The sequence below is a fragment of the Ictalurus punctatus genome, chromosome 28 (genome assembly GCF_001660625.3).
Source record: "Ictalurus punctatus breed USDA103 chromosome 28, Coco_2.0, whole genome shotgun sequence".
NCBI classification, from domain to species: domain Eukaryota; kingdom Metazoa; phylum Chordata; class Actinopteri; order Siluriformes; family Ictaluridae; genus Ictalurus; species Ictalurus punctatus.
In genome coordinates this window covers 16,820,958-16,837,055 of record NC_030443.2, presented here as the reverse complement: position 1 = coordinate 16,837,055, position 16,098 = coordinate 16,820,958, and the positions used below count along the sequence as shown (strand labels likewise).

Here is a 16,098-nt window from a genome sequence, read left to right as displayed (position 1 = left end):
ACGGATCAAACGTTTAAACCGAGGAAACGTAGCGTTTTAAGGAAAAAAATAAGGCCATTTTGAATTCGATGGCCGCAACACGTCTCAAAAAAGTTGGGACGGGGCGACAAAAGGCCGGAAAGGTAAGTGTTGGTAAAAAGAAACAGCTGGAGGTTAATTGGGAACAGGAAAGTAAGATGATTGGGTATAAAAAGAGGATCTTAAAGAGGCAGAGTCTTTCAGAAGTGAAGATGGGCAGAGGCGCACCAATCTGTGAAAAACCGCGTGTACAATTTGCGGAACGATTTCAGAATAATGTTCCCCAAAGTAAAATTGCGAAGACTATGAATATCTCATCATCTACAGGACGTGACATCATGAAAAGATTCCGAGAATCTGGAGAAATCTATGTGCACAAGGGTGAAAATGAATATCGCATGCCTGTGATCTTCGGGTCCTCAGACGGCACTGCATTAAAAACAGACATGGTTGTGTGATGGAAATCACTGCATGGGCTCAGAAACACGTCCAGAACTCACTCCCTGTGAACACAGTTCGCCGAGCCATGCACAAATGCTGGTTAAAGCTCCATCATGCAGAGAAGAAGCCATATGTGGACATGATCCATAGACGCTGTCGTCTTCTCTGGGCCAAAGCTCATTTAAAATGGACCGAGGCGAAGTGGAAAACTGTTCTGTGGTCAGACGAATCGAAATGTGAAATTCTTTTTTGGAAACCATGGACGCCGCGTCCTCTAAACTAAAGAGGACTAAACAGGAGAGGGACCATCCGGCTTTTTATCAGCGCTCAGTGCAAAAGCTTGCATCTTGCATCATGATGGTATGGGGGTGCATTAGTGCCTATAGAATGGGCAGCTTGCACATCTGGAAAGGCGACATCAATTATATACAGGTTTTAGACCAGCGTGTGCTTCCATCCAGATTCCATCCCATCTTTACCTCTCTAAGATGCTCTTTTTACACCCAATCACGTTACTCACCTGTTCCCAATTAACGTCCAGCTGTTTCTTTTTACTAGCACGTCCTTTTCCAGCCTTTTGTCGCCCCTTAGTTGAGACGTGTTGCGACCATCGAATTCAAAATGACCTTATTTTTTCCCCTTAAGATGCTACATTTCCTCAGTTTAAACATCCGATGTGTTTTCTATCTTCTATCGTGAATAACATATGCGTTCGTGAGACTTGCAGATCATTGCGTTCTGTTTTTATTTACATTTATTGACGGCGTCCCAACCTTTTTTGGAACTGGGATCGTATGTTACCGCGTGGTTTCGTCTCAATCCTGTTTCTTCGGCGTCTGCTGCGATTTCGTGAACGGATGAGACGTTCTGGACGATATATACACCGACTCTCGCGTGTTGCTGCCACACGCGTAGACGTGCATCAACAGATGAGTATCAGGCGAGAGATATTTCATTGTCAAGCTGTGAGGAAAAACTGCGAGACGCACAGCACAGCGTGCGATGATCTTAAAAGCCTTTTGGTAAATTAAACACTAGCTCATTATATCAGGAAAAACTCCATTCCATATTGGATGTGCCTCAGGAATGATGATGGTCTCGCATGAGTAAAGCATGATAATTGAGATCTAAAGTGCCCTCACCTATTTCTCTCTCTTCCCTCCCATTCACTCTGCTCTTATCATCCTTTATATCAGCCCTCTCTCTCTCGCACTCTCTCTCTCTCTCTCTTTCTTCCCTACCCTTTCAAAACATTTTTTCCTTCTCTCTCCATTTTGTCTCCTTCAGGTATGCTCTAGGCGAGCTTGTCAAAGGCATCAGCACTGATCACCCTCCATTAATTACAGCTTCTTTCCTTGCCAAGAGGCTCTCGTCTCCTGCTGAAATCAGCCACAAGGAAATGTGCCTAGCCGTGAGCACTACATCACCAGCGAGGCGTTCGCCACGCGCCGGACTTGCACAGGATGGCCGTTTCCAGACTAACACCATAATCTATAGTAGGCTCTTCTCTTTCTGGTTGGCAAGCTGAACTCACTCGCTTTGTTCTAAGTGCATTTTTTTCTTAATTAACGCCGCGCTCGCAGTCAACACCCGCTGCTGGGAGACAACAGGAAGAGGATCCACTGCGGCAGGAAATGTTTTCGACACCAGAGCAGACTGGAACGCACTAGCGCTCATTTAGTCCATCTTTAGAAGATGAAAACAGCCTTCATCGTCATATACCGATGATACATTCTTTTATTTGCTTTTCCTAGCGTGTTAGCAAACTGGGGTGAGAGAGAAGGGTTAGCCATGATCCGGCGCCCCGGAGCAAAGACGGTCGAGAGCCTAACAGAATCACGGCTTGAACTCACAAGGGCTTGAACCACTTGAACTCCTTTGTGTATTCGTAATGGTCAATAAGACTTACTCAAATAGAGTATTCCTTGACCGACGTTTCTTTTAACCCGTCAATGCCGTGTGATGTCATCAATGCTTCCCTCCTGTTCCTTCCGCTACGTAGCTACGTAAAACTTTTCGGCAGAACGCAACAATGGCAAAGATGTAGTCTCGTCCTGTATTTAAAGCCGCTGGGAGCCTGGATCCTATCCCAGGGGACTCGGGGAACAAAGCGTAGACGGGGTGCCAATGCTTCACAGGGCACAATCACACACTACGGATAATTTGGACATGCCAATCAGAATAGAGCATATCTCTTTGGACCGGTTGAGGAAACCGGGGTACGCCGAGGAAACCCCCGAAGCACTGGGAGAACATGCAAACTCCACATACACAGGACAGAGGCGGGATTCGAACCGCCCTAACCCGGAGGTGCAAGACGAACCTGCTAACAACCAATCCACCATGCCCCCTATGACCTGACTCATAAATTACAATACAACAAACTGGCTTTGTTTAAAACGTAAGTCGGATAGTTACAGCAGTAGGAAGCAGAATGATTGCGCCTGAAGCTAAATGGGTGTGGCCAAGGATGACGAATTCATCAAATAATACAGTTATAAGACTGACGGTACTCTTAATCCGTGACCTAGTGAACTGGTATCTGGATATATTTATTGATAGAGACTTCAAAGCACTTCTGTAAGTCTCTCTGTACAAGGCCATCTTCCAAATGCCATGAATGTAAATGTAAATAGAACCAGTATCCTAAATCACCTTCATCGTACGCGCCGAAGATCGATGTGAAACGCTGGCGATGTGAATAAACTGTTGAATATTTCACGCTCTCGTGACATTTGACGCTCGGTCCGGACCGGTTTGTTTATCGGTCGGGGAAAAAAAATCCGAAATCAAACTCGGGAAGCGCTCGTTTTCTTCGCAGCGTTTAGAAAACGGTGAACTTTTCATCTGTCGATCGTGCAGGCTGCTCGCAAAGGTCAGAAGATTGATTAGTATATGTAGAATAGGCAGCTACGAGTCTTATATTACGCCGCTTGGAGACACTGTGCTCAGTGGCTGAGTAACAACAAAGCGTATATATATATATATATACTGCTGCCTTCAGGTTTTGTGTTCATGCTGGAACAAAAAAAAAATAAATTAATAAATCTATCGGTTCCAGACCTGAGAGAGAACGCAATCCAAAACAAGCCTGATATTCACTGCGTACGGTGAACGGTGAGCAATCTTTACCCACAGTACCCTGAATCACTCATATAGATCTACGCAGCAAGCCAGAAGCTAATCACACACACACACACACACACACACACACACACACACATACATCAATGCTGATCACAGCTTGAAGGCTGCACAAAGGCTGCTTTCTGCAAGAACACTAAACTGCAACATATTTGCAACATAGCTCTGTTAGACTTACTCTATTTATCTCTCCTGCTCTCTCTCTCTCTCACACACACACACACACACAGGTATGTTTGAACAAGTCCATTGAAACCCCCCCCCCCCTCCCCTCCCCGCACTGTTATTCCAGCAGCAGCAAGAAACCCAGTGACAACTATTGAACAGCAGAATTCACTTACACCGTCTTTTCTTTTTTCGTTGTTGTTTAATGCGTACTTAAATAACGGAGGCACAAAAATCTGTCGCACATTTTCAGCTTTCGCATTCTGTGTGTGTGTGTGCTTCGTAAGCCCAGTGTCGATTCTGGGTGCTGCTCCATCAGTTGGTCTGATTTTCATCCTTTCAGTATTTATCAGACCGATCGAGACTTTGGAAAGGCGGTTTTGCTGAACAGGGTCTCGATAGTCAACACAATAAAGACTTGATTTTCTGGATCTTTGAACTGTCTGATTTGGTGCCGAGCTCTGATTGGATGGCCAGGAAGAAGGAATGGTATTCGCGTTAAAGCGGAGGAGAGAATAGATGTCGTTCATCTGCACAGGTGAAATGGAATAGCCTGAAGAGGCCCTGAAGCTTCAAGCCAAGTTTGGGCAAAGAGATCTCAGGCGTCATAATGTATGTATCTGAGAGAGACAGAGAGAGCGAGAGCGAGAGAGAGAGGGAGAGCGAGAGGTACTACCTGACAACTGCAGCTAAGGGAGAACCGTTTGAAAATAATCAGTAATATGTTCTGTAACGTTGTGTAATTATGCTGTAACGTTACCCCAAATAATCGTTTGCTCCCACACTGTGCATATTTTTGAAAATGTTTTTTTTTTTTTTTTTTAAATAATTGTTTCTTTTTCTAACATTCTTGGAAAGGGGATATGCAGACCCCTATGTAGTTTACTATTCAGACCCGTTTATATAGCTAAGAGCCATTTAGTTCATGTCGTCGGAAACAATAAAACTATAAACATTAAACATTATACATCGCGAACGACTGTAGGTTTGTAGAATGTTCTATAAACATTTCTGCCACAGGGTGTAGAGGTGTGTCGTGAGGTGCGTAGAAGTGTGAAGAGGGGTGTAGTGATGTGTATAGAGGTGTGCTGAGGTGTGTAGTGGGTTGTAGAGGTGTGGTGAGGTGTGTTGAGAGGTGGTGAGGTGTGTAGGAGTGTGTAGACATGTGGTGAGTTGTGTGGAGGTGTGTAGACATGTGGTGAGGTGTGTAGGGGTGTGTAGAGAGGTGTAGAGGGATGTGTATAGGTGTGTAGACATGTGGTGAGGTGTGTAGAGACGTGTAGAGGAGTGTGTAAAGGTGTGTAGACACGTGGTGAGGTGTGTAAAGGTGCGTAGACATGTGGTGAGGTGTGTAGAGACGTGTAGAGGAGTGTGTAAAGGTGTGTAGACACGTGGTGAGGTGTGTAAAGGTGCGTAGCCATGTGGTGAGGTGTGTAGAGACGTGTAGAGGAGTGTGTAAAGGTGTGTAGACACGTGGTGAGGTGTGTAAAGGTGCGTAGACATGTGGTGAGGTGTGTAGAGACGTGTAGAGGAGTGTGTAAAGGTGTGTAGACACGTGGAACATCCTTTCGATTTTCATTTTCGCCCGACTTGGAATATAGTTTGCGATATGAACCCGAAATTCCCGACTGTTATCCGGGATGCTGTGATTTACCTAAAATCCCATGTCATTCTACAAGTGAACATCCCGATCATTAATATAACGTACTTATGTTAGGAAACAACCTACAGAGTAATGGTAGACAAAGTGCAGATGGCACTGTGCACACACCATCAATGGCTAATGTACTATATGTATCGTGTATAAGCAGCAGTAGGGTTTATATTAAGGCTAATGTGACAGTTCACTCTAGCATTTATGTCCTACTCATCTACTCTGCATCAGTGAGTTTCAGCATAGCAGGAAATGCACTAAAGCAAAAAAAGAAAAGAAAAAAAAAGCACTATATGGCATAAGGACAAAACTCTATAACATTGATTTTCTAATTCCAATTTAGTGCAAATGATTTGTTGCAATCCGGCCCATTGCTCAGTCATTACAGCTACACCATATTGAACAAGCCCCGAGAAGCCTCCAGCAGAAATCCAGAATTAAAATGGACTGAACTGAAGGACGGAGAATAAAAGGACTGCTTTTGGGTCAGGAATGTTGTACGCGGTGAGCGATGTGTCTAATTTCTAAATATTATTCTGGAAATGCGATTTGTACTTCAATTAAAAATGGACCAGCAGAGGCTCTAAGGGTTCTTTGGATGTCTGTTTAAGGGTCGCCCTGGAAAAAGTGTTTCCTTGTGAAAAGAATCCATTGGAGGCTCCAGCGTACCCTTAAAGAACCCAGAAGAAACATTTTCCGCCTGAGATCTCATGTCTGAGGCAGCCATTTTTCACAAGTGGCGAACGACATTTCTGAAGGACTATACTCCATGAAATCATAGAACCCTTAATGGTTCTTCAGTTGTAATTCCGGGGGAAACCTTAAACAAAGCGTTTCCTCATTCTGAGAGGGTCCCTTGGAAGCTAAGAACCCTTAAGTATCCAACAAACCTTTAAAGAACCTCAAAAGAACCATTTTTTCCCCCCGAAGATTTGACCTTTGGAATAGTTCTGTATTTCCATTCAAATAGATCCGCAACTGTGAAAAAGCAGGACTCATCCTGACGCAGCGACGCGCTATACTTGTAGAAAAAGTCTTCTTCGCTTGTCCTTCCAATGGGGAACCCTTAAACAAAGATCACAGAGAGTCCTTTGAAATCGAAGAACCCGTAATTTTCCAACAAACCCTCAAAGAACTCCCGGAGAACCGTTTTTAAACGACTTTCCTTTTCATTTCCGTCAAGTGTGAAAAAGCAGTTACATCCTACACTCTTAGACAAACGGTTCTTCGGTCGAGCCTGCCGAGGAACCCTTAAACAAAGTGTTCCCCTATCAGAGAGCGTTCCATGGAAGCGAAGAACACTTCATTTTCCAATCAACCCCAAGATCTGCCGTCTGAAGCTTCCACTTTTTTTTTGGTAAACTTTCATCCGGTTTTCTTTACTTCTGAAACGGATTCAGAGAGACATCTGTAGCTGAGAGCGGAGGTCGGCTCTTTACGGTTCAGAGCTCAAATTTCTTTGGGAAATAATTGTCAGAAGTTGTTTCATACTTGGCTCATACACACTTGAGCTTTGCCAGAAGCCCTTGTTGTACCCTCATGAAACCTCTCATCAGCCTTGTCTAAAGAAGCAGAGCAGCTCATTTGATACGATGAAAAGAACCGAGTCGAACCACGAAACAGCGAGCGCCTCGATTAACCTTTGCTCAGGATCCAATTCGGCAACTATCAAAGAAACCAGCGCTCTTCTTCGTCCGTCCTTGAGGTCATGTTGCCTCGACGTAGAAGCAAAGCTCTGTCTGCCAGTCACAATTAGCCTCCTTGTTCTGACGAGTGTTCAGAGATGTCCCTCGTGATTTGAGATGATACGAAGCAACATGGCACGAGCTACAGTCATGCCAATGCAGGATTTTTTTGACTATACGTTCAGATTGTCTCGGAAGTCGGAACTGTCCTCAGAGATCAGTTGACGAACGTCAAACACCATTACTTACACACAGAAACCAGGGTCAAAGTTTTAGCCTGACGCTTCTACGGGCAGCCATCGTTAACACCAAGCCACACTGCTGCTTCTCCTACAAGATATGTTAGCTACATAGCGCTTACACCGATCAGGTGTTTTTACAGCAGATACCTTTTATAAGGTCACTCGCTATTTCTGGACGAAAGCAAGAACGAGGCATGTACAAAGGTCTAGCATGGTAATTAGATCATTTTATATAATAGTCGTCCTCTGATTAGGGCAGGCCGTGCTCTACAACTTCACTGAGTCACTGACCTGTGTGATTAGAGTGTGAACTGTGAATAACATGGAGACTTTGTTATGTCTAATGACCAGGAAATCAGCACGGTCTCGCAGACCACATGCCCTCCTCTTCACCTTCGAGGCAGCCCACCATCTTGCTCCTTCCTCTATTGTGTAGTTTTTGACATTTACGGCTTCCGTTCAATGCTGAACCGTGCTTTCTAAAAATGCAGCAGTGACCCTGGCATGCTAGGAAACTCCAGCATCGAACGACATCCCAGAAACGTGCCCAGACTACACACAACCTGACGTCAGATCAACGATCCTGAATTGTATCTGTTAGCACACTGGAAAAAAAAAAATAAATAAATAAATGCCTGGAAAGGTGCATGAATTCCCATAATGCATCTCAAGCTATTATTACACAAGACACCGTGAAATCCACTAGCAACCCGTAGCAAAAAGGACAGCTGCAGTGCTCGCCTCTAGGGAGGTGAACATGGAAGTAAAGGACAGAACCAGCATAAATAAACATTACAGTTTGAGTCAGCCGCCAGTGACGCACTGACCCCAGAACAGCCTCGTGTTCTGCCGGCTGGATTTACAACTGCTGACCTCAAACCAGGCATTCAGCCTGCGACGCTAGCTGTGAAATTTATGGCCACTTATGAAGATTAGCGATGCAGCAGGCTTTATGGATCAAGCTTCTACTTCTCCAATCACCGAGCTGCAGAGAGTATGGAGGATGGTGAGATCCTGGGACCTAATGAAAGGCAAGACATTTACATCGAGGAGGGTGGGGAGGGGGGAGAATGGAGGGTTGAGAGATTTTATCATTCATGGACTGATTAGATGTTGAGCTCAAGCCCACTTGAAATGTTTTATGATAATGGTGGTCTGAGAAGACATAATGGTCAGGGCTTTTTCCTCGAGCAGCTCAGTCTCTCTCTGAATGTCAGTACGCCGCCGGCGATAGCGTTAAGAGCTCGTGTTTGAGGACAATCAAAGCAGAGCATTAGGGCTGCAATTTGTGAAAGAAGAACTGGCTTTTCCAGCTTGAAATAAATGATGTATGCTTAAATGCATGCTTAACCAAATTCATAACCCTACGAGAATGACAGGTGTTTATTATAAGAAAAGAGTACAAGTAAAGAGACTAGCCCCTTTGGCATGGCTATGTCTCAAAAATCCATATATCCATATATATATATATAATAAAAACAAGCTTGTTTCATCCCAAGACCTAACCAGTGTCTGGTAAAATAGTCACGCCTTGATTTTCTTACTTTATTCTGGACAGGGTTGTTTAAGATCCGGAGGAATCTATCCCAGGAAAACTGGACACAAGGCTGGAATACATGCCGGAATACGCTTAAGAGCGCAACTCCAGGCGCCAATCCAAGTGCTCTCATGGTTATGGGAGTAGGGAGGAAACCAAAGAACCCAGAAGAAACCCACTAGCTATTTACATATTAATATAATAGTAATAGCCAGGCCAATATTACTGTATCGTAGTTAATACATACTGTAAGGTCTCTTTTTGAATATCAGCACCCGAGTCCATCAGACTTGAGGTATGTATATGAGGCCATCTCAAAGCACCTGAGACCTGATATATATATATACTGGGGGGGGCACCATAACACACTGATTCTGTACAGATTACAATTACTCTGCAGATTGTATATGAACTAGCCAGTCATAGATGTTAAATTTAAAGATAGGCTTCACAGTAGATGAAGCATGGAATTTTGGGTAAAGTGCTAACAGACCCATTAGAGGTAGTCCGGATTTGTATCTGTTCCAGCAAGTTTATTAACCGAATCTAATAAAGCGACTCTAAGCTAAGAGAAACACCGCGTAGGACTACACAGATCTGAAATCAAGGCTGATAATACAGTGTCTCTTCCTTTTCTTTTTTTTTGAGCTTCCCTCCTAATTTGTATTCCTAAAGCCAAGCGACAGTTCATCTCATCAGAATTACACGGCATCCACCTGTCACCCTACTGCAAATTAAAAACCAAATCAAATGAAAAATCCGTCGGAACCGAAACGGGTCCCGAAAGGCGCGGGGTTTGTTGTGAAAATAATCTCCGAACGGAGTAACGAGGCAACGCGTCACGTGACGCGTTCCACCAAAATTAGCCGCCGAACGTCGTTTCTCAGTTTTTTTCCATTTTCATTTAAACAAACAGTCATTTGCAGGAAGCAGATAAACTCGCCGAAGACTTGAACAGATGTATTCAACTTTCATAACTAACTTCCTCCTAAAAACCAACAATAAATAAATAAATAAATCAAACAGTTACTTGTTCACTCCGTGGTAGTCGCCAGATTGGGGAGAACAACACAAGAAGCAAGAACCCTAATTAATCCTCAGAAGCCTTGGAAGGAACCTGAGCTTGTTTACTCCAGGGATTGATCAGTAACAGCCGTGCGATAATTGGAAGTTGAATTGCAAATAGTTTGCAGATCGAGGTGTTTGGTATTCAATGTGGACCTGGCGGTATCGATACCCCATTACTGTGCTCTGTGGGGCCCCTGGATTGACGCCGACCTGCCGAAATCTGCCGTCATTTATCAAGGTAGCAGGGAATAAAAAACGAGAACCGTGCACTGTTGTGCGAGTCAGTCAGAAGTTAGCCGAAGACTAATGGGATTCAGGCACACTCTGGATGTGGGTACTTAATTCAGAGGCAAACAGAGTGACAGAAAAGTTGGTCGAGCAGAACCAGACACACACACACACACACACACTTGAACAAAACTCACACACTGATCACAGTTTGGACATGAGGCTGATGAGTTTGCAGAGGAACTGGGAAAGACTGGCACTCGGTAGCTAGGTCTCAAATCACATACTACCATACTTATTAGTATTCTCACATATTATTCTACAAATAGTGACAGTTTTATATGAGTACAGCTAAAATCACATACTACCATACTAAACAGTATGCCAAAATAATATCACTTTTCACAGCTATTATCTCAAATCATGCACTACCATACTAAATAGTATGAAAAAATAAAATATCTGCTTTATGGGTATATCTCAAACACATACTACCATACTAAATAGTATGAAAAAATAATATACATGTTTTATGGGTATATCTCAAACACATACTACCATACTAAATAGTATGAAAAAATAATATACATGTTTTATGGGTATATCTCAAACACATACTACCATACTAAATAGTATGAAAAAATAATATACATGTTTTATGGGTATATCTCAAATCACATACTACCATACTAAATAGTATGAAAAAATAATATACATGTTTTATGGGTATATCTCAAACACATACTACCATACTAAATAGTATGAAAAAATAATATACATGTTTTATGGGTATATCTCAAATCACATACTACCATACTAAATAGTATGAAAAAATAATATACATGTTTTATGGGTATATCTCAAATCACATACTACCATACTAAATAGTATGAAAAAATAATATACATGTTTTATGGGTATATCTCAAATCACACACTACCATACTAAATAGTATGAAAAAATAATATACATGTTTTATGGGTATATCTCAAATCACATACTACCATACTAAATAGTATGAAAAAAGAATATACATGTTTTATGGGTATATCTCAAATCACATACTACCATACTAAATAGTATGAAAAAATAATATACATGTTTTATGGGTATATCTCAAATCACATACTCCCATACTAAATAGTATGCTAAAATAATATTCCAATAATAGTGTTTTTTATGGCTTTGTCTCAAATCACATACTCCCATACTAAATAGTATGAACAATTAATATATCTGCTTTATGGGAATGTCTCAAATCACACACTACCATACTAAATAGTATGAAAAAATAATATACGTTTCATGGGAATGTCTCAAATCACAGACTACCATACTAAATAGTATGATAAAATAATATACATGTTTTATGGGAATGTCTCAAATCACACACTACCATACTAAATAGTATGAAAAAATTAAATATCTGCTTTATGGGTATATCTCAAACACATACTACCATACTAAATAGTATGAAAAAATAATATACATGTTTTATGGGTATATCTCAAACACATACTACCATACTAAATAGTATGAAAAAATAATATACGTTTCATGGGAATGTCTCAAACACATACTACCATACTAAATAGTATGAAAAAATAATATACATGTTTTATGGGTATATCTCAAATCACATACTCCCATACTAAATAGTATGAAAAAATAATATACATGTTTTATGGGTATATCTCAAATCACATACTACCATACTAAATAGTATGAAAAAATAAAATATCTGCTTTATGGGTATATCTCAAACACATACTACCAAACTAAATAGTATGAAAAAATAATATACATGTTTTATGGGTATATCTCAAATCACATACTACCATACTAAATAGTATGAAAAAATAATATTCCAATAATAGTGTTTTTATGGCTTTGTCTCAAATCACATACTCCCATACTAAATAGTATGAACAATTAATATATCTGCTTTATGGGAATGTCTCAAATCACACACTACCATACTAAATAGTATGAAAAAATAATATACGTTTCATGGGAATGTCTCAAATCACACACTACCATACTAAATAGTATGATAAAATAATATACATGTTTTATGGGAATGTCTCAAATCACACACTACCATACTAAATAGTATGAAAAAATTAAATATCTGCTTTATGGGTATATCTCAAACACATACTACCATACTAAATAGTATGAAAAAATTAAATATCTGCTTTATGGGTGTATCTCAAACACATACTACCATACTAAATAGTATGAAAAAATAATATACATGTTTTATGGGTATATCTCAAATCACATACTCCCATACTAAATAGTATGAACAATTAATATTCCACCAATAGTGACAGTTTTATATGGCTACAGCTAAACTCACATACTACCATACTAAATAGTATGGCAAAATCTTACAACTGTTTTTTTTATGGCTTTTTGTCTCAAATCCCACACTACCAGACTCAACAGTATGGCAAAATAATATAACTGCTTTTATGGTTTTGTCTCAAATCACATACTACCATACTAAATAGTATGCTAAAATAATATTCCAATAATAGCGCCTGTTTTAATGGGTGCATTTCAAATCACATACTACCAACACTACACAGTATGCTAAAATAATATTCCAATACTAGTGACCATTTTCGTGCCTATGTCTCAAATCACACACTACCAAACTTGACATTACGCCATAATATTATTCTCCTAACAGTGACTGGTTTTATGGCTACATCCCAATTACATGACATGCTAGTGTACTAGGTAGTATGTTAAAATAATACACCACTGGTAACTGAATCCATGGTTACATCACAAATCACTATTATACAATACATGAACAACACACCTCCGATATCAACTGACGCTGTGGCAACGTCCCACATCGCATACTACCATAGTAAATAGTATGTCAAAATAATAATCCATGAATCCATCCGACTCTGGTGCTAAATCACATACCGCTATACTACACAATACGCCACAGTGACAGCTGACAAAACTATGTGACTGCACGGCCATGTAGCAGACAGCGTTCGTCGCTCCGGTACACTTCCAGAAGCTTGTAGAATCGATGCCAAGGCGCACTGCAGATGTTCTGGTGGCTGGTGTTGGCCCGTCACCTTGCTAACACGCGTCATGCTCGTTTTTTCCATGAATTCGTCTCTCGTCTACTTATGTGCCAGCACCAAAGATCATCCACGCCCCACACGGCTAGGCGCTATCTATAATAATTTATCTGCCGAGCTTCCGGCTCATGAGTCTGCACATCTGTTTCCAGCCGCGATCCGGCAAGTCAGCGTGAAGTGAAATGTCTGCACCCTTGAAACCTGTGTCGAAACTCCTTACCAGCGATCTAAACCTTCACCCTTCAGCTTCAGTATGGAGACAGGAAGTGTTTTTCACATACGAGGAAAGAGGAGAACCAGGCTCTGGCTCACATATACACATCCTACATCTGTTACATCTCTTCATAGGGTGCGTTGTTGTGCCTTGGATTTTCTTCTTGCGTTTTTTCCGTCACAGATCAGACAGGAGCGTGAGACAGGAGATCACACAGATCCCGGCGTGTCTGCTGTAACGTATTCATAATGAAACGCAACGTGAAATGGTTTATCTGATTGGAAAGCTTTCGTTAATTACTAAACCATCCATCAATGTCATACACACGGCCAAAAAATAAATCTCGGCTGAAGTCGCCCTGGAGATTTTTCCTAGGTATGTTTCCTGTGATACGCACGCAGCAAGACGCGAGACTGATTCATACGCGAGTAGAAAGAGTTCCGAAGGGATATTCGTCAGTCACTTAATAAATAATAAATCACTTGTGTGCATGCCGTTACAGGAAAATAATCAACTGTTCGCACCCTTTTATTTCACGAAACAGCAATTTCTTGGAATATTTTTATCCCTGCCAATGTTTACAATCATTCACGAATTTAAAAAAAAAAAAATGCCCCGTCATACTTTTTATCCATTTATAGCTACAGTCCGTGCTGTGGAAACCATGAATCCGTGAAAGACGTAAACTCCTGTTGTCACTTACGTTATACCTACAACTATAAACATCGTTCCCTCGCCGGCGTCTCTTCTCTCGTCACGTTACGAAGAAACCAGAAAGCGGGAAAGTCCTGAAGACTTCGAAAACCTACCGACAGTTACAAACTACCGACACTGGAGACTCCTTCCATAACAGTTAAATAAACATAACATCTTGTTAGAGAAAACGTCACCGTAGCACCCGTCACACATTTTGCGCTGTTACACGACGACAAAGACGACGACGCATTTTTAAAAATCTGTTTATTGTTGACCTTGGATTACGAGTTGTTGCTATAGAAACGCAAACATATCAGAACCAGAGCGTTAACATAAACCTGGATTTGACTCGCAGCTGTCCGAGCCTTCTGCCCGATCGGATTCGGGAATTCGACAGTACTGTGGTGTGATTTCTCAACAAACAAACAAACCAACAGACTGCACTCGCACCATGAGGCAAGCGGTAATTGGACAAATAGTCTTCCGGGTGCGTGGGGAGGGCGGAGGGGGCCGGGGCACGGGTCTGGGAATCAGCATGGAATAGAAATGTAAGAAATGCGTAACGAGTGGTGGAACTGTAGCGGAACAGTGCACCTCTTGTGGCATAAGTGATAAAATGCATAACAGGCAGAGACAGGCTTTCTTCTGAATGAAATGCCGGCTGCAAATTGGATTGCTGGTGATTCAGGTAAGCAATCGCCAGAAACCAATTTGCAGTGCCGTGGGACACGTTGTCCTCCCCGGTGAAAAATGCAACAAAGAGGAAGGAGGATGCACATGCACACACACACAGATCACAGTTTGCACAGTGTGCTGATGCATCTCCAGACGATCAAAGCGCCTCTTGAAAGGAGAGAGACCCCGTGTGAGTGGATATGACATCAAGGCCACATCCCAAACCTCATCATCAAGCAATGACTACGTTTCTCAACGACGCAAACCGACATGAAAGTAAAGACTGGCAAAACTGTCGTGCATTAAAATCACACACTACTACTATACAGCAAAATGTATAGCTCAAACCATGCAACATGTAGTCAACGTGATCCCACTGCTCACCCCACCACTCAGCAATTATCCACTTGTCCAGCACAAGGACGAGCTCAGACTCATGGGTAAATACGGGTTGCGTGTCATACGTTGCTTTTTAAAAACATTTTGTACAAAACATATTCCTAAGTGCGTACGTATGAAGATAATGTGAGGAGAGGAGAACGGTCCTGTGCCATGCCACTCTTAATACCTGGTGTGTTTTGGGACGTGCAGAGTGAAAGAGAGCTTTAATATTCACACTTTCTCCAGGGCCCTAAAACCTTTTAATCCTTGCACTGTGCGAGTGTAAGACACAATTCATTCTCTAAACGCTCAGGGAAATGTTTGATCCATTCCAAAATGGCGCAACAGTGCGCCCCTGGTGGCCAACGAGACGAAGTGCAAAATGACTCGAATACTTAATGAAAGTCGCTGAAGGCTAATACATCATGCTTTTTTAATAATAATAATAATAATAATAATAATAATAATAATAATAAATAAATAAAATAATAAAAACATAATTTAAGACAAAGAAATCATTTAAAAATCCTGGATCTTTGGTCAGAAAGCTTCAGCATGATTACAGTGATTTCATTCGGCCATAAACTCCTGAGATAGCAGCTCAACACACTTCATCATCATCATCATCATCCTCACGAGACTATAATAATTTTTTTTTTTAAAAATCCTACAGTTAAATAACAAATACGTAAATAAATAAAACTGGGATTCGTCTCGCGCTCCTGTTTAAGCCATCGAGCTCTGGTGACACTGCAACAAAACCAGCTCCCAGATGCACAGCCTTCACGCAACACCACCATGAAAGAACCGACCGCACAGCGCGTGCCGCGGAACCGC

The 16,098-nt window shown here is 41.5% G+C and overlaps 1 protein-coding gene across 1 annotated transcript in view; it reads right to left on the bottom strand.

The window, feature by feature from the left end:
• Positions 1–16,098, bottom strand: part of dcc (DCC netrin 1 receptor) — a 234,115-nt gene that overhangs the window by 217,027 nt on the left and 990 nt on the right. The gene's annotated exons all lie outside the window — the stretch shown is intronic.